Source organism: Typopeltis vanoorti, chromosome 2, assembly GCF_054136105.1.
Source record: "Typopeltis vanoorti isolate ZY-2024b chromosome 2, IOZ_Tvanoo_1.0, whole genome shotgun sequence".
Lineage (NCBI taxonomy): Eukaryota > Metazoa > Arthropoda > Arachnida > Uropygi > Thelyphonidae > Typopeltis > Typopeltis vanoorti.
Genome location: NC_143550.1, coordinates 37,432,594 through 37,455,807, shown reverse-complemented (window position 1 = coordinate 37,455,807; position 23,214 = coordinate 37,432,594).

Sequence of the window (23,214 nt, the reverse complement as noted above, 5' to 3'; positions counted from 1 at the left end):
GACGATACGAAGGAAATAATTAACGGTTAGATAGTGTTAATAAATAACATAAAATATATAAAATAAGGTCAGAAATAACTAAAAATGGAAGATGGGAAAAGAAATCTTTATGACTGAACTACAACGAGGATAATTTTTTTTTCAGTGGGATTATTTTATTGCCAAACTTAAGCAGAATAAAATTATATGTCTACTTGAATCGGAATCATCTTGGGTCAAACTACACTAAAGATATTAGAAAATGGAGTTAGGGAAATGCCACCTGACAACACATCTACAGAACAAATTAGAGCAAGAGAAGATAAACATTAGGCGAATGGTTGTAATTCTTCCACTGAATGTCAGGGAATTAACGTCTTCGACGGTCGAGTGTCATATTTGTATTATGAGGCAAGACAAACTCATCGAACCAGGTTGCTCCAGCCTCGTTCAAAGTGCTCTTCTCTTGCCACAAACAGCTAATAGCTGATAAAGGAAAAGAAAACTGAAGTAAGCGTTGATCTTTAGCTTGGTATCGACAAATCTATAGTTCTTTCAATGAAATTTAAATGAATAAAGTGAATTTATATTCAATCATACGAATTAAAATGTCATAATTAAAGTTTATTGATAAAAAACGGGCTAAATATTTGCACCTGGTTATATTAACAGCGGGTGTCATCCAAGGTATGAACTTTATTGTTCATGCAACATGAACCATTATTTTTTATTTAAAAAAAGTAACGTGCGTTTAAAAGAATAATCAAAAAAAAAAAAAAAGAACAGCTCTAATTTCTTTAAGGGATAACAAACGACACAAATCATTCAAAATAAGATGGATTTTGGCATCATGAAATAGTCAAAATACAAGAAGTGATAAAAAGTAAATACGACTTGATACAGCATGCAAACAATATAGACAAATACCTCATGATCCTGCTTTAAAGGCTATAGTTTTTCACACTTGAAATACTCCGCGATCCCGGATTGGTTAGTCTATCATTGCACTTCTTCACCAGAACACACCAGGGAGAAGACTTCTTTATTAAATGATGATTCAAATCTTATTAAGAATTCCAGAGAGAATTCAATTATTCTTCTAAATCATTACTTATTTATTCCCATTGAATTCATTTTTCCACATAACTTGAGCAGTTAATTTTCATTAGCAAAAACGAGGTCGAAGCAATGGGAATAAATGAATTACAGGCAGTTAGGGAAATGCTGGACTCATAAATAAAGTACATATTTTTTTATTACCTCTGGAAGATGTCGATTAAATCCACTGTTTGGAAAGTTATCGGTAGACCTCCAGAATACACCCGTTTAGTTAGTTTTCTTTGATCACTAACGTTTGCGAAACACTGTTCGAACTCGGGAATGTGCCATAAAAGTTTATTTTTCTTTGACTGGTCTTCGTTATCGGGCAATGAATTATGGAACCAAAGAGAAGCTACCTGGATGTACAATAAATCAAATACCTGACATGGAACTATCACAGTGTGTGGTGATTGATGGAGTTGCTGGTCTACTGAACTGGTTAAGGCGATGCCGCACGGGATGTTTGCATAATGACTCGGAGAAAGGAGAGTTAAGTTTATTAATCTGCATTTTTTATTTCTTAACTTTCTATTCCATAGTGATGCGACTCATATCATCAGTCATGGAAGCTCCATCAGTCCTTACAGCAACGGAAGTCGCATTTGCAATCTATCAAGTTTTAAACGTGTGTCCCGTTTTATTAATTACCGAAATGTATTAGAAGCGGCTATATTATCTAAGTGGTGAATATCTTGTTGTCAAATTTCATCGTTATAATAATACAAGTAGACATACTTTCCTTTCTCTGATGTTTTTTTTTTTTTTTGCCTGTATGGATAAGGTGATACTTTATTGTACTAGAAATGTAATTAATTCTTGGTTCTAAAGACAAAAATTTTAGTTGCAGCCTTCGGATATGTGAAGTGAACTGGATTGGGTTGTTTTTAATTATCGCTGAGTAGCTAAAGCTATGCGTTATTGCGATGTTGTGCAAGTCAGCGGAGCGTGTTTTCGAAATTTGCTAGAGGAAACACTAAAATTTTCGGAAGTGCATTCATATGGAGTTTGTCGCTTCCTTAATTTGAACTAAGTCATTTCAAACAGGCGAATCATACAGAGTGAGCACATGGCAAATAATAAATAATTTAAGAAATACGTTAGAATCATTCCTTCAGGAATGTCGAGAGTTTCGTTTAGTCTCTAAGTATACTATGAGCGACTAAAAGTTTGAATCATAAAAAGAGGGGTCTTGCAAGGGATACAATACTGTAGAAATAAAATGAAAAAACGTACTATGTCAAGAAGCATATGTTGATTACTTAAGAAAAAAATAAAATAATTAAATATTAAATCACTTTTATAAACATTCCGCCATAGTGTCATCTCCTCAACAATTACTAACTTAAAGAAACTTTAGAGTGGAATGCTTGAGTAGATGATGCTAATACAGAACAAGAAATTTAAATAACTCGCGGGCACGTCAGAAGCGTCCTTGAAGGGACTGTTATGGGCTCTTAATATTCCCTTCGATTTACGATCTTAAACCATTTATCTCTGTTTCGTTTGGCTGTAACTGTACGAAAGGATTTTAATCTTCTGATAATGAGCAATTACTGTTACTCAAAATGAAAAGCCTGAGGGAAAACATTTACATTGTTTTATCCTGACTTGGTTAAGAATGAATCTAAGATTTCAATTTCATCGGTGGAGTTTCTTCCTCCTCCTCCTCTCCTTCTCTGCACTGCCAACTCCACGACCTTGCTTACTAGAATTGTAAGACAATACACTGATGTCATGAATCGTTTTAAGTTTCTCTCCATACTGTTACATGTCTAAAAAAGATGCAAATCCATTCAATCTATTCTGGATCCAGGATAATGAAATATTTGATTAAATATACTAACACCGTACTCTTAGTACGGAGTAGAACAACAAAAGTGGTGATTTCGTGTCAAAAATATCCTTAATTCAGTGCATTTCACTGAAGTAGAATACACAAAAGCCTCCGTAGCTCAGCCGGTATAGACGAAGCCCTTTGTTCGGAAAACACCTGGGTTCGATTCCTGTCAGTGATGTGAGGAACCTTTATCTGGTCTCTTTCGACTAAAGGTGAGTTAGCCGGTCTCATACGAAGGTAGGGTTTTTTTTTCACCCGAAAACTCGGGTTTTTCGTCCCACAGAACAGGCAAACCGGCCTCGTGAGCACACATGAATTACAGTCATGAATACGTCCCAGCCACATGCCGGTCCTGAGCCCGGAAAAAATGGGGGGGGGGGGGAAGCAACGGTAAACTACCCTGTAAAAATCTCACCAAGAACACTTTGTGGGCATGCCTACAAAGTCACGTAGGGTCGGAAATTGGAAACGACTGAAAGGAAAAATCAGATCAGATCAGAATACACAAAAATTCTTTGTCAGCTACTCTTGTAATATTCATTACTGTGTCTTTTTTCCCGTCTTGGGAGGATACGGTTTAAAATCCCCAAAGGTACCTAAAACGTTTACTGGATCTTTTCAAACAAATGCAACTCCACTACTGACAAATTGGTTTGAGCTTGCAGAAAACTCTGTTTCAACAAAACAGACAAACCGATAATGAAAATACAAACAACCGTGACACACATTCTAAATTTTACTGATTACCACCAACGAAATATATTAGAGAAAACTTCCATTTGTGGTAAGCATATATCTAAAGGCGATTGCATTTTAAGAACAGTCTAGACGAGTCTCTAAATGGAAATTTACAATCTCGAAAAGATCGACACTGAAATCAGTCAGTTATAAGTTCTCCCTATCCTCCCAACAAAAGAAAAAAAAATTAAACACATCACTATAGATCTCTAGAGAAATACGAGATGAGCAGTCCCTCCTCACCCAAAAGGCATCACATCCCTCTCTAGAGAAATACACCTCCCCCCAAGTAAAGGATTGCTATTCGTCTCCAGAGAAATGCAATAATATTCCCCAAAGAAGAATAGTAATACAATACAAGTTCATTCCTTTCTACAGAAATACTTCCCATCTTATAACTATTCTTCTATAAAGAAATACAATGCAAATCACGAATCCGTACTATCACCTTAGAAACACTGCTCCTCTCTAGAAAAGTACGAAATCCCCCCCCCCCAACACAACATTACTATTCCTCTCTAGGAGCATACTTCAACCTGGTTTCTCGAAGCCCTTCCGTTGGTTCGAGTCCAGTCTAAGGTGTAGAACGCGAAACTTTGTCAGAACTTTTCAACAGATGACTAGCCAGTTTCGTTAGGGCGAAGGAGTTTCCTTATCACAAAAGAAACTAGCCGAAGAACCCACACAGTTAACAAGCATATTTTTGCGTGTAAATCTAAAATTTTTCCTCTCTATAGAAATACTAGTAAATACAATACAATTGTCGAAAAAATATCACTGTTCCTTCCTAAATAAATACAAATTACATGCGGAAAGGTTGTCTTTCCAACATATAATTATGTAATATCAACAATATGTTGGCAGCTGCTATAAAATATGAACTATACTGTAAAAGAAATTTCATTTAATATTTTTGAACGAATGGAACTTCAATATGTCGTAACAGCGCTTTTTACTTTCTTGATCTCTGCAGTCATAACCGCAAAAATACTCATAACGGGGCAATGAATGATCAGTCGTCAGGCATAGGACAGTTGTGGCAGCACATCTTAATTACCATTAATTGGTTACGTATGTGGAAAGCGTGCATTCTTTAGTAGGTTTGCCGAATGAATTCTCCTACTTTTCTATAACAGGCAAGCTAACCTAATTAAACGTTTCTTCACCTACAGTAACGGAAGAGAATCCAAGTCTTTTCAAAAAGAAGAACATCGCCCGTGTCGACTGAGTACCAGAGTGTCACCATAACGGGATTTTAAGTACACCTATTTAAATTTCTGTTAAGAGAAAAAACAAGACAGAATGGCAATATGATATTACTGTACTCAAGAGGCTCCCAAACTTTCTCGGTTCACAGCGCCTTTAGCGTCTCGGTATTTTTTTAAAGGCGCCCCTAGGCCAAAAGAAATACCTAACACTTCCGTTTTATTAAGCAGTCAGGTCCAAACTGTTTAAGTATTTGTGTTCCTAAAAACATAGTAACCATTTGAAAAAACAATGCGCTGAGTTCACTCACAGTTTAGAAAACATTGCTGTGCTCTAAAATCTGTTGCTTTTGTACCACCTTATCAACTGGTGAAATGCAACGTCCTCAACAAAATACATAGGAGTAAAATAGACAACGAATACATAACTTATCACACGTGACTGAATAGGAAAATAAGAGGCTCTCTCATTGCGTGGAGTATTAGGATGAGAAGCATTAAAAGCAAACTGGATTAGTTTTATAAAAGTGGACTTGGTACGTTCATTGGGTACGTTATTAAAGGAATTAGGATCTAGGGGTTTGGTTTACCATTTTTTCCAAAACATTCAGTCTGAAACCAAAGAATTGGCTCGAAAAATTTTACTATAGATCCTATGTACTAAATTTCATGCAAATTCGTCCATCCAGGATGAACTTTTACAGACATGGGCCAAAAAATGTAACAAGTACTAGGGCATTATACAAAGGATAGAAAAAGGTTCTCTCGCTCCAGATTTTGAGATTACAAAAATGCCTGTTAACCTTTTTTATTCTTTTTTTCTTTTGTTAACAGCATACGAGCAGGGAGCTTACAAGAATGCAGAAAAACATCTATGAAACCTGCCTCTTTGTATTAAAAATTTACCGCATAAAGCAAACTGTTTAGGTTAGTAAATTATTTTACTAAGGGATCTTTTTTTGTTACTAACAAACTCCTTAACTTGTTATAGCTTTTCGAACTATTATTTCTTTCTTTTTGCGCTTTGTATTGTCTGTTATTATTTTTCAGATGATGTGGTGTTAAGGCGCCTTCTTTCTTGAAAATACATCGCGAGTAATGGCATTTGTAATACAGAGGGATCATCCTGCCTTACGTATATCTGTGCACAACAGAAGATGTTCTATAAATAATATCCACATATCGCTTCGTGCATACGAATGTACATCGTGGAGTTTTAACATTAACTGTTTCATGAGAAAAACAAAATATGAAAGAAATTTTCTGCATACATCAAAGATGAATCGAAATTTGGTTTTGTTTAGGATTTTTACCTCTCTAAGGATTTACGAAATATTTTGAAACTCAGCATTTTCTCAATGCCAATAAATTGCACGTGTGAAAGCGGTTACTTCTTCCTTCACGTTCTCTTCAAATTTATTCAGATTTTATGCAATTCGCATTTTTTTGTTTCCTTCCCGGGTTCTTTTCAAACAGCTGCGATTTTTACAACTTCTTATTGAAACCGGGCGTTTTTTTTTTCTTCTTTTACTACTGCGTTCTTTTAGTTTTTCTTTCTCTAATCCTCGCTAAAAATGAGATACGGCTAGAACTTGCCAATTAGGCTATTGAGGCAAAAACGTTTTTTCTTTCTTTTTCAGCAGTTTTCTGTATTCAGATAAAAAAAAAAGATGTGAAGGAGGAGATTCATTTAGGGCTAACTATTATGGATTCTATTTCTTCTTGGGAAAAAAAAATATAGAGTACAGATTAAGATTTATGTTGAAGGTATTTGTACTGTAGTTTTAAGCTATGACTATTCGTTTTCTCTAACTTGAATTCATTCCCCCTTTTTTTTTCTTGTTTTGAACCAGCAGTAGTAACTGTGATTTCATGCAAGTGTTCTGGATTTCAGTCAATTGTAAGATTTTCTGAGACGGAAAAGGGCTTTAGCAAGTAAGACGCAAACCAAACTGCATGTGATGAACAAATTTGGTAAGCTGTTTAAAGATAAAATTACCAAAAAAAAAAAAAAACTAAGTTCATTGTAAAATGGAGACTCGTTTTACATCAAGTACTTTCAGCGATCATTAGCTTTCATCCATCCATCCATCTTTAAGAGCAGAACCAAAGCGAACCCCTTTGTGTAAAAGTCAGAAACGTTTTCCTTGCATCAACCCAGTTCCTCGTGGTACGTAAAAGCACACAAAAATTTCCCTCGAGGCTTAAAATAGACTGAAGTTGCCTAATTGCCCCCTTCAAACTACGTCTCCTAGGCTTTCACAATGCGATAGTCAACTTGACCATCAAGCTTGAGGTTAAAAAAAAGAAAAAATGTTAGAGTGTAGAGATAATTAGAAACAGCCAAAGTTAAAGAATACAGGAGAAACCTGAAGCCAACTGCTACTATACTTTATTACGCTTCGAAAAAAAGAAAAAAAAAGAGTTATTATCATTGGTATACGAAGGAGAAGAAATGCTAATAGAAGATTCTTCAGTTAATCCTCTTTCATAACCTTATCGAATAAATGACAGCATATATTCTTTAAATAATTATGAAGAGCTTTCTTATAAATTCTCGTTTGATTAATATTTTTAATCTTTTATTTTTTTTTCCTTGTAATATTGTAAAGATCAGTTTATTGCTCAAACATCTATAAAACGAAATTTTATTATATTACAACAAAATAAGTTTTATTGTATTTTGGAAAAAAAGAAAAGAAGAAAGTGAAATATTGTACAGTGACTTCGAAATGCTAATGAAATACCGTAATAAAAATGATTATTTAATAACTGCAGGAGACTAATGCTTTTACAGAGAACCACAGGCTGTAAGTCGATATGGAGAACATTTAAATCAAAATGGAAACAAAGTGAGAGATTTATCATTAATTTTATGAATTATTGAAAAAAAAAAGATATCCATAAATATACATGGCACGCCAGAGGATTATGATCATTAATAGACTATATAATTGTTAACAAAAAACTATCTTCATAAGTAAGAGACAACAGTTTGTAGAGGCAATGATATATATTCCGATCATTATCTGGTTGTCTCAAAAATAGCAATTCAAGCAAATCGGAAATCACAAAAAAACCACGAGAATCTAAAGAATAAAAATGTAGAAAGAAACTACAAACTTATTTACTCCAGGAAGATAGTATTAGGAATCTATATGAAAACCGATTGACTCAGTACTCATCTCGAATTCCACTTTCTTCTTACATAATGAAGAATAGATAAACATAAGCAAATTAATAAAACAAACAGCAGAAGAGGTTCTTAGGATAAAAACAAAGACAAAAAATAAGGACTGCAATTTTGGAATAATGAAATAGTAACAGCTATAGAAGAAAACCAAAAAGCTTACAAGCTACACTTGCAGAAACGAACCCTAGAATCTTATATAAATAAAAGAAATATTCAAAAAACACTGTAAGAAAACGCTCACCAAGAATCTTGGGATAGATTTATTACTAATATTAAAAATGATCCACATGGCTACGAAAACATTTTTATAAATTAATGAAACATTTGAATAAATCAGAAAAATAGAAGAAATGTCAGGAATCTCAAAAGAAGAATGGATCTAGCATCACAACTATGGTGCAATCTATCCTTTAGTAGCAACGAAATACAAAATAAAAATGTAAGTAATACAGGATTACCAACAGTATATCCCCCAAGTATGAAAAAAACCTATCATGGAAAATAGAAATTTGTGAAAATTACAGGCGGTATTAGCTTATTAAATACATACAAATTACATAGTAAAATTTAAAATAAAAGACTTGCGACCATTGTCGATTAGAATAACAGGCTGGATTTTGGAAGAGTAGAAGTTGCATTGATGATGTATTCGCACTAAAACTACTCATCAAATAAAGACGAGAATTTAATTTACAGACTCACCTTGCATTCAGAGATAATGAAAAAGCCTTTGACCGAGTTAACAGAAAAAAATTATGAAATATAATAGAAGACCGAGAAGATTATCCGAAAGAGTTAAATGCAATTAAGAGCCTAAATAACTATACAACTGCAATCATGTCAATGAATACACAGTAGAAGAAATAGAAACTAACCAGGGAGTCCGACAGGGATATAGCCTTTCTCCTAACTTATTTAATACACACGCTATGGCATTATTGGATAAAATATCCCATACGAACAAGAATAGCAACTGAACACCAGTAACACGTTTTCAATATTTAGGATGCGATGTAACAGTTGATATAATGATACAGATACATACGTCACACCGGTTTCAAGCAATTTGTTGCACTATAAGACGAACAACAAAAGGTAAAACAAGGAAGGAAACACAACTAAAATTTTATAAATGCATCGTAGTAGTACCTATAATACTATATGGATCAAGAAGTTCGATAAAATACAAATTTAATAAAATACAAATTACAAATGGCAAAACAAACCGCGGTCTATCCATACTTCGCATAATTACAATTTAACTAACATTACAAGTCGATTTTTATTAAAAACCTAAACATCAGAGTAAAACAAAAAAAAAAAAAAAAAAATTCAGAGAAGTGATCAAGTATCCCATAAGTTAGATCCGGTAAGCAAGTCTGTATCGGACCGAGTATCTCCTCATGCTCGCTGTGATGTCATCGGTGAATGAGCACGAGGAAGCATCACAGTCATTGAGTCGAGTGATAGAGTGTACTTACTCAGCCGGCAACCATAACAGAGCAGAAAATCACGTAGGGGGCGTTTCGGGGGAAAACTATATTTTACAACGGTTACTGTCACATGATGCGACTGAAGCAGATAAATCTGTTTTGTAGTATTTTGCTTTCTGTGTCGCCTTTCTTGTAGATCTGCAGAGTCAGGGAAAAAAAAAACTGAAGCAATATGGATCAACTCTCCTCCGAATTCTTTGGGAGAACAACAAGAAGCCAGAAATTTATTGAGGCAGTTTTGGAAAGCAAGAAGAAATACAAATATTTTCGTTGAAGGATCTGCTTGGAAAGTAGGGAGAGTAGGAAGAAAGTTTCATTTGCAGCAGGCTGAAGAAAGGGTATCAACAACGATGTACAAACAGGAGATTATTCGAATTGAGTTTGTTGATTGAATGAAAGGAAATTCTAAAAAAAAATAATAAATCTCCTAAAATAAGGAATAATAAAGAGAACTTTAGATTTACAAAAATTAAATTAGGATAAACATTTAAAACAATTAAACCTTTGGTGATAATTTTCAACGTAAGTAGATACAGGAAATTATCCCCAATGCGATTAAGATTTAAATAAAAACAAACATGGTTATCATCCTATGGTATCAGTTAGTCTTTATACGGATTAGTAGATTAATTAGGTAGATTAAAATCAACTGAGGCTGTGTGACGATTGTTGTGTTTGTAAATTGTGTGGGGAGGAGTTGCTCTCCACTCTGCCTCTTTTTGCTGATGAAAAATGATTATATCATATCAACACTTTTATCCACCTGCAACAGAACTATATTGACAATCTTCTTCGAAGCATGTTGGATGAGATGATGCTCCTACATTTGAGCATCGTTAATGCTTGATGTATTTCTTTGTTCTTTAGATTTTTTTCTTCCTAAATCTCTTCGTCCTTCTTATGACATTTATCTGTTGTTTTTTTTTCTATCAAAACTCCATCTCAGTCGCATTTTAAGTACATAGTAATAAAAAGCAAGAAAATAAAAATACCTTTTATTGCTATTTTTATTTATTTTGCTACACCTTTACCAGTAAACTTGCATCGTTGCCAGTTTCTGGATTAACATCATTCAGACTTCCAGATGGAATCTATAAGCACAAAATACTCCAGCACCCCTTGCTTTTTATGTCCATTATTACATTAAAACAAAACTGTTTTAATGTAATAATGGTTTAATGTTTTAAACCGCTACTATTTTATATCCGTTTAATCCAATTTAGCGGATGAGACATAAGTTATCTTCAGCAAAACAATTTCTCATAAAAAGTCCCTCTGGTTCTAGATGGGATTTGAAGCCCGATTTTTCTACCAGTAGATAAAATGTCTTGTCATCTCCAAAAATAAGTACGAAAACAGTTCTCCATTCGACCACTTATTACTAACGCTATTGTTATTGTTCGTGTAGCCGTTAGCAGTGGTAATGATATTAGCAACAGATGTTTTTCTTCTTTTAATCCTCATTGCCAACCAACCATCAGGTGATCCATGTCTAAACAGTTATCGCTAATACTACTCAACTGGGAGAATACACCTTACCAAATGTATTTATCCATCAAAAACATCCAGAATTTCAAAAATTTCCTAATATTTTGTTAGGAGCGATGTGAATTTTGTGTTATCTTTTATAACCGACAAGACATTTGCAAATTAAAAATTTTCAAAGGCGTAAACAGAAAAGTAGCTATTTATATCCTAATGTGTGTGTGTTATATTCCATCGAGTCGTTTTCGACTCCTGGTGATCCTATGAACGTACATTCTCCATTCAAATCTGTCCTTGACCATGTCTTTCAGAATTTCCAAGCTCACTCCAGTTGCTTCTTTAACTCCATCCACCCATCTAATTCTTGATCTTCCTTTTCTCCTGCTTCCATCAACTTTAGTAAGCATCATCATCTTCTCCAGACTGTCATTTGCTCGCATAATATGTCCGAAGTACGACAATTTTTGATTGATGATCATAGCTTCGAGGGAGCAATCTGGCTTTATTGTGTCTATCACTGATTTATTGGTTTGCTTTCCACTCCATGGTATTCTTAGTAAGCATCTCCAAACCTATAATTCAAATGCATCTATCTTCCTTCTTTCACTCTTTCTCAGGGTCCAACTTTCACATCCATGTACCACAAGGAATACCATTGCTTTCACGATTCTGATTTTTGTTACGAGGCTAATATCTTTAAAGATTTGCTTAAATTTGTCATTGCTTTCTTTCCTAGTAATAATCTCCTTCTAACTTCTTCAATACAATAACCACCTTTATTAATTCGGGGTCCTAGGAGCACAAAATTGTTAACTGCTTCCATTTTCTCCCCATCTGCTTCAAAATCATTAAGTTCACATGCCAAAACTTTTGTCTTTTTGAGGTTACGTTTAAGACCATATTATATCCTAATACTTTTAATTAAATCAAATAACGTATTTATCTTACTGATAACATACAATTAATTTCGCAAAAGAAAGTCATTAGGCGAAAACTGCATAATTTCGTATTTAGAATTATCAAAGAAATATTAGATTGAATAAGACATCTATATACAAAAGAAAGCTGAAGCTAAGACTGCTGCATATCATTCATAACTTACCTCTAGCGTATTCAAATATACTTTCCATTTATGCCAACACTTTAGAAGACTAACATAAACGTAAAAAATCACTAAGCACGTCAGATGAAAAAAATATTCATTTGACTACTTTTTCCGCTCTGTCTTTCAGGTTTAAACATCAATTCAATACCCTCGAACAGCACTACTGATTCATTACTATCGAACATTAATTCACGAGCGCAGGATGAACAAATGCAAAGACTAAAACCGGATGAATCCAAAATAAGCTGGAAAGTATAGTTTACTGACCGCTACAAGATCTGAATACGATTAAGTGATGGTTTCATAGCGATACATCACTTATCACTTTGTGTTAACTTTAAATATAAAGTGTTACAAGGGCAAAATATTCCTATACATTGAACCGTACTAAAACATTCATAAAAACAGACTTTTCATTATACATATAATAAAATTGCTGGGGAAAAATATTTCTTGCTTTCAACTTATCTAATTAGATATAAAGATCACATTTTATGGACCCTATAAAACATTTTCTTTGGCATTTGCAATAGTCAGGAAGTGTAATTTCAGCAGCACAAAGCAATGTTACTCATCTTGGTATGAACCACTTTTGCTATCCGTTTTCATTAAAGAAAACTGTATTGCATGTGACATGGTTCACCAGTCTACTTAAGTTGGAAAGCGTCAACAAGTTAAGTAGATAAATTGGATTAAAATATTTAATACGTTCTACGTTGTATGAAAAGAAAAATAGCTTCTGGATGTTGCTCTATAAAAGTAAACACTCTGTCGAACGAAGTTTTTATTTATTTTTTAACTCACCTAAAATAATTCCTCAGAGAATATTTTTTTGTAGATTACCGACTTCTTTTCTCACTTTTTTTTACCGGAAAGACTAAAATAGTTCAAAGAAGCGTTCTAAACCACTTTGTTGATTCAGATCAATAACATTATCAAAAAAGTCCGAAATTCTAAGAGAATTTTTTCTTTCTTTCTCTTTTTTGGAACACAAGACGTTTTATGGCTTACGTATAACTTCAGGGAAAATGCGAAGGCAAGTAGGACTTCTGAGAAAATAGAAGAAGGAAAAAGTATTAAATTTAATGAGCGCATTTTTCTTTATACGATGCCTCTTGGCGTATTTTGATAAGGAGTTATGTCTGCTGTGTAATAATGACTCGACGTTAGTATTGGTGTAAAGATGCCTCAGGAAATAATGTTTAATACAATACAATTGTAACGTAACGTCAACGCTACAAATCATTTTCTCATAAAAAAAAAGTTTAAATGATCGCTTCAGTTTTAAATTATTTAATAAATTGTATTGGATTTATTTAGCTGAAATTATTTCAATTAAAAGCAAGTTAATTTCTGAGAGAATATTATGTTCTGTTTAACATCGCTTATACACCTTATTTTAATTTTAATAAAAATATTTCACTTTCTAGCACTAGGACTGATTGCATGTTGGAGGTGTATTAATATTAATATGGCCATTTAGAAAATATAATAAAGTATGGTATTTTTTTGTTCACAAATAACCAAAGAATGATTTTAGACAGTTTGGCAGAGATCATCTTTACATATTGTTATTCATAAAATGTCAGTCGAGCTTTAAAAACTAGCTACGGTTCAGGTAAAGAGCTACAGTAAATAAATTAAAAAGATATTAAAAGCCGACCATTTATTTCAACAATTATAAAAGAAAAAGTATGCTTGCGTATAATCTTAATATATTTTACCAGGTTGTGTTAGTATTTATGGGATTCCCACTCGCAAAATACCATAAACCAGCATTCGTACCGTAGATAAACCTTGCCCTAGAGACAAACCTGGAACATTTCAAGCCAAAGTAGAACTCCAATAAGGTGGATATCTCACACCGGGAGATAAAATTCAGTTATCACCTAATGACATTCATAAACATGGTGAAATTAGAACCCACCCTGTATTTATTGGAAAGTGGATACGCTATCCACGTGCACATTTGTTCTTAAAAAACTAGATTTAAATTTAAAATTGCAAAACCTTATTCTAAACTTTGATTTTCATCGAAACGAAACCTAAAACTTTCACACAGATATTACAAATATTTCTCCCAAAATGTTTTTTCTCCTACAGATGCTGTATAGCATGATTCAAGATTTTGAAGGGTGAGAAATCTTTGTAAGAAAGTTCGGAAAAATCAATATTCCATGCACCCTAGAACTGAAATAACAATGTGTAAACCATTATAAACTATGTCAATTTTCATTTCTTTTTTTATTTTTTTTGTTGTTGTTCTAACATCATTTTAGAAAAGAAATTGTTAGAAGACTATCAACAGCCAATTGTCATGTGCAATAAACTACTTGAGTCGATAACCATAGCTCTTAGCTTTTTTGAAAAGTTGTTTTGATACTGCAATCTTCCACTTAACCTTTTTGCGTGAGTGGTATGATTACAGTCTTTTTTGGGGGGAAACTATCACAAAATACTGAACTGAAAGAGAGTCATTGAATTGTTCTCACAAAGAATGATGCACCAATCTTCAAACGCACCGAGGCAATCATAAAAGAGGTGCTCTTTACATCATACAGACATTACAAACTCGTCACTTATATACAGAGGTCCGTCAAAAAATGTATACACACTTCAGCAAAAGAAAAACCTGTATAAAAATCGTAATACTAAATTTATACAGACAAGGGATGAACACAAGTTACCTTTGACTTCTACAATTACACGAGGTGCTCAAAGTAGTTACCATTAGCGTCCAGATACTTATTATTACGGCGAACTACTGCTCGGCCAACGTTGGCCACAGCGTCCAGTGGGATTGATGAGCATGCCGTTTCAATTTCGTACCGAAGGGACACCAGTGTAACTGGTTTGCTACCATACACTACATCCTTTATAGTCCCCCATAGGTAGAAGTCCAAGGGTGTTAAATCAGGAGAACCTAACTGCATCTCTTCGTCCTATCCATTGTCCCTGCAAACTCTCATCGAGGTATACACTCCTCACCGGTCACGTGTTGATGCTAGTATTCATGTGAGTAATGACTTCATTTGAGAGAACATCATACTACACATTGCTACCGAATTCGATCCAACTTTGAAAAAAGTCCATAGTGACATCTGTTAAAGTGTGTATATATTTTTTAATTGACTCTGTATATATTGGGTGATTATAGAATAACCTCAAGTGTTCAGAGCCCTCTAGCGAGTAATGTATTGGACGAAACACACCAATATTCAGCAGACGTACACAGTGGACCATGGAGATTCGATTTAAAAAAAAAAAATAGTACCAAAAGTCTCCAACAGGGGAAATTTGGCGCTGCAAATTAATTGTAGCAGGTGTGACTAATGAATGACTAAATGGCAAATGAGAGACAGCACACATCAATTTCATGACGTTTATTGTTAATTACAAATGAGGTTCAATATGATCAATTTCGATGTTCCAGGAACTGCATACGGTGTACGACATTTTCCACAGTGGCTCGCAACATATCGGAATTGATTTGTCTCACGTGTAACGTTATTCGATCTTTCAAAGTTGGAACATCGGGTACATGTCCTTGATACACAATGCTTTTAAGAAATCTCCACAGCCAAAAGTCACAAGGATTGAGATCAGGCGATCTCGGTGGTCATGGCGTGGGAAATGCACGACTAATGATTCTTCTGTCAGAGAAATGTTGTCACAAAACACGTACCTGAAGTCCGATGTGGGGTGGGGCACCATCCTGCATGAAGATGGTCGAATCGAGACATCCTCTTTGCTGCAGTTGTGGAACTACAAAGTTCTGTAGCATACTGGCATACCTGTTAGCATTGACGGAACAGGTCACTGGTCCATTTTGGCGATTTTCCTCGTAAACGTATGGACCGATGATAAAAGATGCCGTAAATCAGAACCATACTGTTACTTTGGGCGAGTGGATAGGCATTTGCACACACACGTGCGGATTAGTTGCAGCCCAAATACGACAGTTGCGTGTGTTAATATCGCCGTTCAAATAAAAGTGTGCTTCGTCACTCCATAAAATCTGCCACGGCCATGCATCATCCACTTCCATGCGCGCTAAGAATCTCAAAGATAAGTCGATTCGTGTGGTCGCTTCACTAGGGAGCAATTCTTGAACATGAGTGATTTTATAAGGGTAAAACTTCAACATCTGATGTAGGATTTTCCACACCGTTGTGTATGCGATATCCGTTTGCTGGGATATTGCTCGTGCACTGCTGGTACCCTGCACATTCGTCATCTCTTGTTCCACAATAGCAGTTGCAACTCGTTCAACTTGTTGATGATTGATTGGTTTGCGTCCCCTGCCTACCTGCACTGCTAGAGTTCCAGTAGTTTCAAATTGCCGAATCAGTTTTCGTAAGTTTGTTACGCTAATCGGTCCTTTTCATAAATTTTTCATACGCCGAAAATCACGAAGACAAGCACTGGCATTATTATTCCGCTGATAATAGAGTTTGACTAACAAAGCACGCTCACGTAAGGTAAGAGGCATCGAAAAGCAGTTCGTCTACGAATGATAAGAAATCTCACAGGCTTTCCTTTTATTGCATGGGAGTTCCACTTCCCTTACAATCAAGATGATTGCCCATTATTGCCCTGTTGGTCCACGAGTCCTTATTCAGTATATTCGCCACCCAGGGGACGCGCTCTCCAGGGGTTATAAGGTCCCCCCTGAGAGTTAAAGGGTCACGATAGCAAGTTAAATATTTGCATTATTAATATACAGGATGTCCCTGGAGAAATCTGCCAAACTACAGGTTGATTCCTTCAGCAATTTTTTAAAAATATATCAATATATATAGGTCGGTCCGATTCGAGAGGAGTGGGAATATACGGTCATTTCGTAATTCCACTGCTACTAATTGTATCGTTGCCAGACTGTGTATGTGTCGTAGTCCTCGTTCCTCAGAGTATGTTAACAAAGCTCAGTTGCATGTTGTTTAATTGACCATGTTTAATTAAAAATTGCCGGCGAAGTTTTCAAACTGGACGAATATCAGCATTCCTTGAAGTTCTAGAAACAACTGTTTGGTGAACACAGTTTACGCCCGTATTGTTTGCAAGCTGAAACTAAATTTTTTTGTCATCACAAATCCAAATATAAATAAAATATGTGGGGATATATTTTTTACTACTGAATCGATATTTACTCAGATGGAGTAAATAATACTTGTTTTGATCGTTTCTGGATTTCTTAAATCCTGATGCAATCGTTGGAAAGAAGTGCCACTGCGGATGTTTCAGTAAATTGTGTCCTGAGCAAATTAATTGTACCATATATACGTACTTAGGCATTGTTTAAGTAGGGAAACAGTTTGCAAAGAGAACTAACAGTTCTTTTTGAAAGATGGTTCTTCATTGAATAACGATGTACGTACTCCGTCATCGAATTTCCAGGCATGGTTTCAGATGATCTTAACTTACACTGATTGAACCATTGGTTGGATTCGTCGAGGAAGTCTTTATCGTTAGCCAGCAGCTGGAGTTGAGATCTTAACCCTTTAGACTATTGCATGGGGTGAAGGCAGACACTCTGAGAAACTAGGATAACAGTTTCATTCATGATTTCTCGAAATTGATTTTCAACTTACGAGTAAGTTTTATGACGACATTAAAACATTTGGCAACCTGCAAAAATTTGTTTTTTGTTTTCTTAAGATCGCCTTATCTCCAGATTCATGCGAATATAAATATTTTTCCTTGAAATCAAGAAGACTCATCAATCTCTGAAGCTTAGTCATTTTCTCCTTCAATACGCTGTATATTTTATATATTTTATTATCAGTATATTAACACTTTCTTTCAAATTCCAATGCAGTTGCTTTAGAAGAAGGATTTAGCGCAACGTTTGGACTGACGACGTTGCCCTCTCCCCCCAAAAAATTATCAGTTGCATTATCGGCTCTTTCCTTCTATCAGGCAATATCTACCATGTTAAAATCTCCCATTAAAGAGATAAGGAAAAGTATTTTTAAGCAACTGGCACATGTATTCTTACTACTTTCTCTACTACGGTAACACTTTCAGCTTATAGACACCATATTATGCACCACATTGTCTCAATTTCTCTTTGGAATACGAATCCAATGTATTTTAAATCCGATAATCATCTATTTTCCAATGAATAACAAAGCAGTTCCTCCTCATTTACCTAATTAATCTCTTCTAACATCACAATTATCATTACACACTTCGATATCACGAACATAATCATTCAACCAAGACAGAAATTCCCACGATGTGTGGCTTAATTTCTACCCTTAATAATTTAAACTGTAGAGCACTTGTGCATGCGTATATAAGAACGTGAATTTCTCAAAGCATTGCTTAGAAAATACACAAATTAAAATAAGCATTGCAGATTGCAATCAACAAGTCTGTAATAGTGTAAGAAAGAGGGAAAAGAGTGAAAGAGAGTAAAATTCAATGAAGGTTATCATGCGTTGAATTGGTTAATAGAATATCATTTAAATATGGAAATTGCTTCACTGCAGTTTTCACTAGTTGAACCATCTACAGATTTGAGAAATTCGGTATAAGGTGATTTGGTAGGCGATATCTGCTATTTTTAGCAGAAAAAATGAATTTTAATAATTCACATTTCCGTGGTTTCCTTGTAGAAATCCAAACATTTATCATCAACAAGAAACTTAATTTCCTTGCAAGAAAACCTCCTGGGTTTACCAGCGTGCTATTTCGCCAGAGAGTTCCCAAATAACAGTCCAATTCTTTGACTTTTTCGTCAATAATTCAGACGCATTTGGAATCCCAGGATGAAGAGCAACAGACATAATTTTAAACGATTTAATAGTAGAACGTCTTCTCAAAGATGTAAACCCGAAACACGATCACAAAAGAGCAGAAATTCCCCAAGTGCAATTGATTGCACCACTCCGAACACACAAAGACCAGAGAGTTTCGAAGTTAGTTACAGATGTCTACCAGTATGAAGACCCACCTTCCTGGTTATCAAAACCTCAGGCGACTGCTTTAGTTTTCTGCATTGCTAATCTTCTTGATCAAATGAATGAAAAAATTTCAAACACATGCCTCGTCTCGCTTGCGGGATACACATCCGGTAGAACGTGACTTCCCAGTCGATACGTAGTAGCCCGAGAATACAGTCGACTCGTTTTTGTTTAGACAGACGTGATTTTTTTTTTCCTCTCTTAAGTTTCCGTAGATTTCTCTGATGTAGACCAATTTTCTTGGCTGTCCCTTTTCATCAGGAAGCCTTGCCGCAGTAATTTCTTGTCACAATTCCGACCTTCGGTTTAAGTGTATTAACTTTCGCTCCGTAGCACGAAGTATTCCGCGGGAATGGTTGCGTTTATTTGGAGAACGTGCTCTTTCATTCTGAAACGTGCTGGGGACGTGGCAGTCAAAAGTTTCACTTAAACAGGAGCGGAAATTTTATTATTTCAATACATCGGTGGTGTGCTGTGATCTTTTTGCTTCGTGTCTGCTCTTCGATTGAGCGAAGACTGGAATCCAATGCGAGAATTGCAAGAACAAAAAAAAAAAAGTCGGAGAGTAAGCGCGATTTTTTTTTTTTTTTGTTTCTCATTTTGTTGTTGCACAATGAAAGGGAGATCGATAAATGTTTACGAAATTATATCTGAGCAGTAAACATATTTTTATTTTGTCTTAAATTCAAAATATCATTTTGGAAGTTCCTTATGTGGATCTCGTGAAGAATAGGATTTGTGTTTCTATTTATAGATGTCAAATCCCGAATAACTGTTTAAAAAAATAAATAAATAAATAGAACAATAAAAGGCACGTGCCAAGTTTATGTGCACACTTACGGAGCACGTGGTAGTACAAAAGAATTTTATGTGACCTCGAATTCTAAACCACCGTCTGACGGATTCTGGTGAAATTTAGTGTGAGACCTTGAAAAATGCTTTAAGAAAAAATCATAAGGAACTGATCTGAATTTGTCATTTAATATATACAAAACATTTTCTGTTACGTATTAGGTCCTGACCTAATCTAATCTGTAAAGTCTGGTGGCTGTCAACGAGTATATTCCTCGAGTGGTTTGTTTGTGGTGGGGAGAGAATAACCTTAATAACTAGTCTAAAATCTTGAACTTCATTTAAAACATTTTTCTAAAATGTTCCATGTCTAGATACTGGACCAGGAAATTATTAATAAAGCAGATCAGCTAATAATTAAGCAATTTTTCTGAAAACAAGGATGGACTACGTGAAAACTGATTGGTTAACTTTGGAGAAGCAATCAACTTATATTTTGACCTCCTGACTAAAATAATTTGTCACTTTCTTGTTGTTGTTAGCATATCGGTATCAGACTTCCCGAATGTAAAACAATAAAAGCATGGCATTCCATAAAAATTCAGTATTTAAAGAACATAAAATCCTAATAAGGACTGGGAGATGGACTGAGTCCTTGGCTCTTTATCCCTTCATCTGAATGAATAATATCTGTGTGGATAGGATGTATTGAGCTAAAAGCTCTATCATGGCTGAATAACAGCATTAGTCGAGCCTCAGTTAAAACTTCATTGGCATCTGTTACCCTGGAAGTCCTAAAAAGAACTTTGTTACCTCCCCAATTTCAGAACATAAAGTTGGGTATGTTGCTTACTCAAATTAATACTTCATACAAAGAAGAAAAAGGTGTGTGAAAATTATTAAATTCTTTGTAATTCCTTATTTAATTAATCTATATTCAGTGAAAAGATATTATCAGGATAAGAATTTCCAACAGTTCTTTATATTGTTTTATTTTTATAATTTACCTAATTATCTTCAAAAGCTATTTATAGTTTCATGCAGATTAATACGAAGTCGGTTTAATTAAGAAAAATTAACTTTAAAAATTTTGTAAGCAAAGCCATATAAAGAAACCATCTGTAAAGAAAAGAAAAAATACTTTGTATCTTAATTTCAATGAAAATATAAAAATTTCATCAGCATTCTGAACACGACCCTTAGCGACAAGAAACTCGGGACCATGCGGTGTTTGTCTAAATTACAATTCTGTTTATCATAGATAAAAGTTGCATATTTTAAACCAATATTCTTCGTTCAAGACTGCCCTTAAAAATAATAATAAAAAAAACCTCCTTCAAACTTGCATAACTGCTATCCTCATTGCTGTATGCACGATCGTTGCCTAGGATCACAGTAACCATGGAAACTACTGCTTCATTAAACAAAGTGCGGTAACCGGATCGTGCCTCACTGGCAGCCGATAAGATTTTCATTTTCAATCACTTTCAATTTTTCTCGTTGTTACGTGTACTTTCCCAAAGATGTTAAGGGAAAGTAGACGCCAAAGCGTCACCATGTGGGAAATTTTTGATCTACTCATCTACAAGTCCACGCGAAATTTTAATAAAAAAATTGAATATATGCTTACGCCAAGTTAGAACGACTGTTTATAGAAGTTTGTAGATATTAAAACCGTAAGAATTCACAAATTAGATTTATACTGATTATAAAAAAAATTATTAAAGATGTCAAGAAAGTATATTCCTAGTTTAATCCTTTATCCAAGTGTAAGCAAACAAACTTTGCGCGTGAAGTATCTTTACGACTTGGCTACTTGTAATAGAGGCTGTTGACCTCATATTAAATGCCTTAGTATCCCATAATGCAAAACATGCATCATGAACGATGCCAACAATGACTGGTTTTAGCGCAGCTAACAATGCAGCATCGTTCTTGGCTTCAATGATGATGATCAACTTCATGTTGTCCTTTCCTTTGGCCAACAATTCACCATCAATATTCTTAACAGTAATAACTAACTTGTGCTTTTGGCCATCGTTAAAATGAACAATAAACATCCACTGCTGGTAGCCATGAAAACAATAATTAATTGGATCTATCCCAAACCTCTTAGAAGGTTATGTGTTTTACCGGGTTATTCCAGAAATTATTTTCTGGAATAACCTGCGTATGGAAGGACAAAAATCCAACAGATGCCAAAGGATTTGGGAAACTTAGTAAAAAAAAAAAAAAAAAATAGTATTTAACTTTCTAAGATAGGTTCAAAATAAACATTATTTTTTTAAACAAAATCTTCCCCTAATTACGAATCCTACATTCCAGTATCGGGCTAAGGTTGCTGGATATCAAGACAGCTGCCAGTCAGTTTTAATCATTTATTTCTATTATTGACGTCATCTTACATTACCGTAGAAAGCCAGGTAAAGAAGTGAATAGATCCAAATCCTACTACTGACCTCTCTCGTCTCAGAAAAACTATAAATACCTACTGACGTGAAATGGACCATGTTTTTGAGCGTGTCGTGACCATGGCAACTTAAAACTCTCTTAAAAGCTCATGGCTTTCTATAGCCCGAAGTTCGAAGTATAGTCTGAAAACTTTGTTGCTACTGTAGAGAATGATGAAGCTTTATGCGAACAGAAAAAAAAAATGGGGAAGAAAAGGAAGTGAATAAAGCCGTAGTTGGGAATTCTGAAGAGCACTAAAGTAATGATATCAAACAGAATGTGTAGTGGGACTCAATATAAAAGCAACTCGGAGATAAGGTAGCATAAAAGTTTACTATTTTTAATGCAATGTTATACATCAGAGAAGTGACTGAATGGATGTAGTCAGTATGCAAAGAGCACTTGAGAACGTGCTTACAAGGTAGGAGTGAATAGAAATTTTATCCTTTTAAATATTTCTCTGGTCAAAATATATGTGAGCAATAGAGACGAACGTAATCGAAGCTGTGTCAACTGTATATTTGCATTTTTCTTCTTAAATTCTAGTACTAGTGTAGAAAAGGCTCATGGATGATATTTCAAATACTACACCAAAAGAGAGGAAATGCATCTCCAGCCCTTCAAATATTCTTCATTATTGAAGTTCCTCAACGTATTTGTTGATTATGTTTTCGAGACTAGTTTCTGAAAGAATATATTTTCTATCACATGACGGTCTAATGAAACAAGAGCGAGTTTTAGAAGAAAACTATATGGCTTATAACATCGCGATGTTCAACTGCTTTGAACTAGTAAATTTCATGAAATTTTGTGCCAATTGTGCTATGAAGAGATGAAGTCTGCATATCCCTCACATTGTCAACTAGA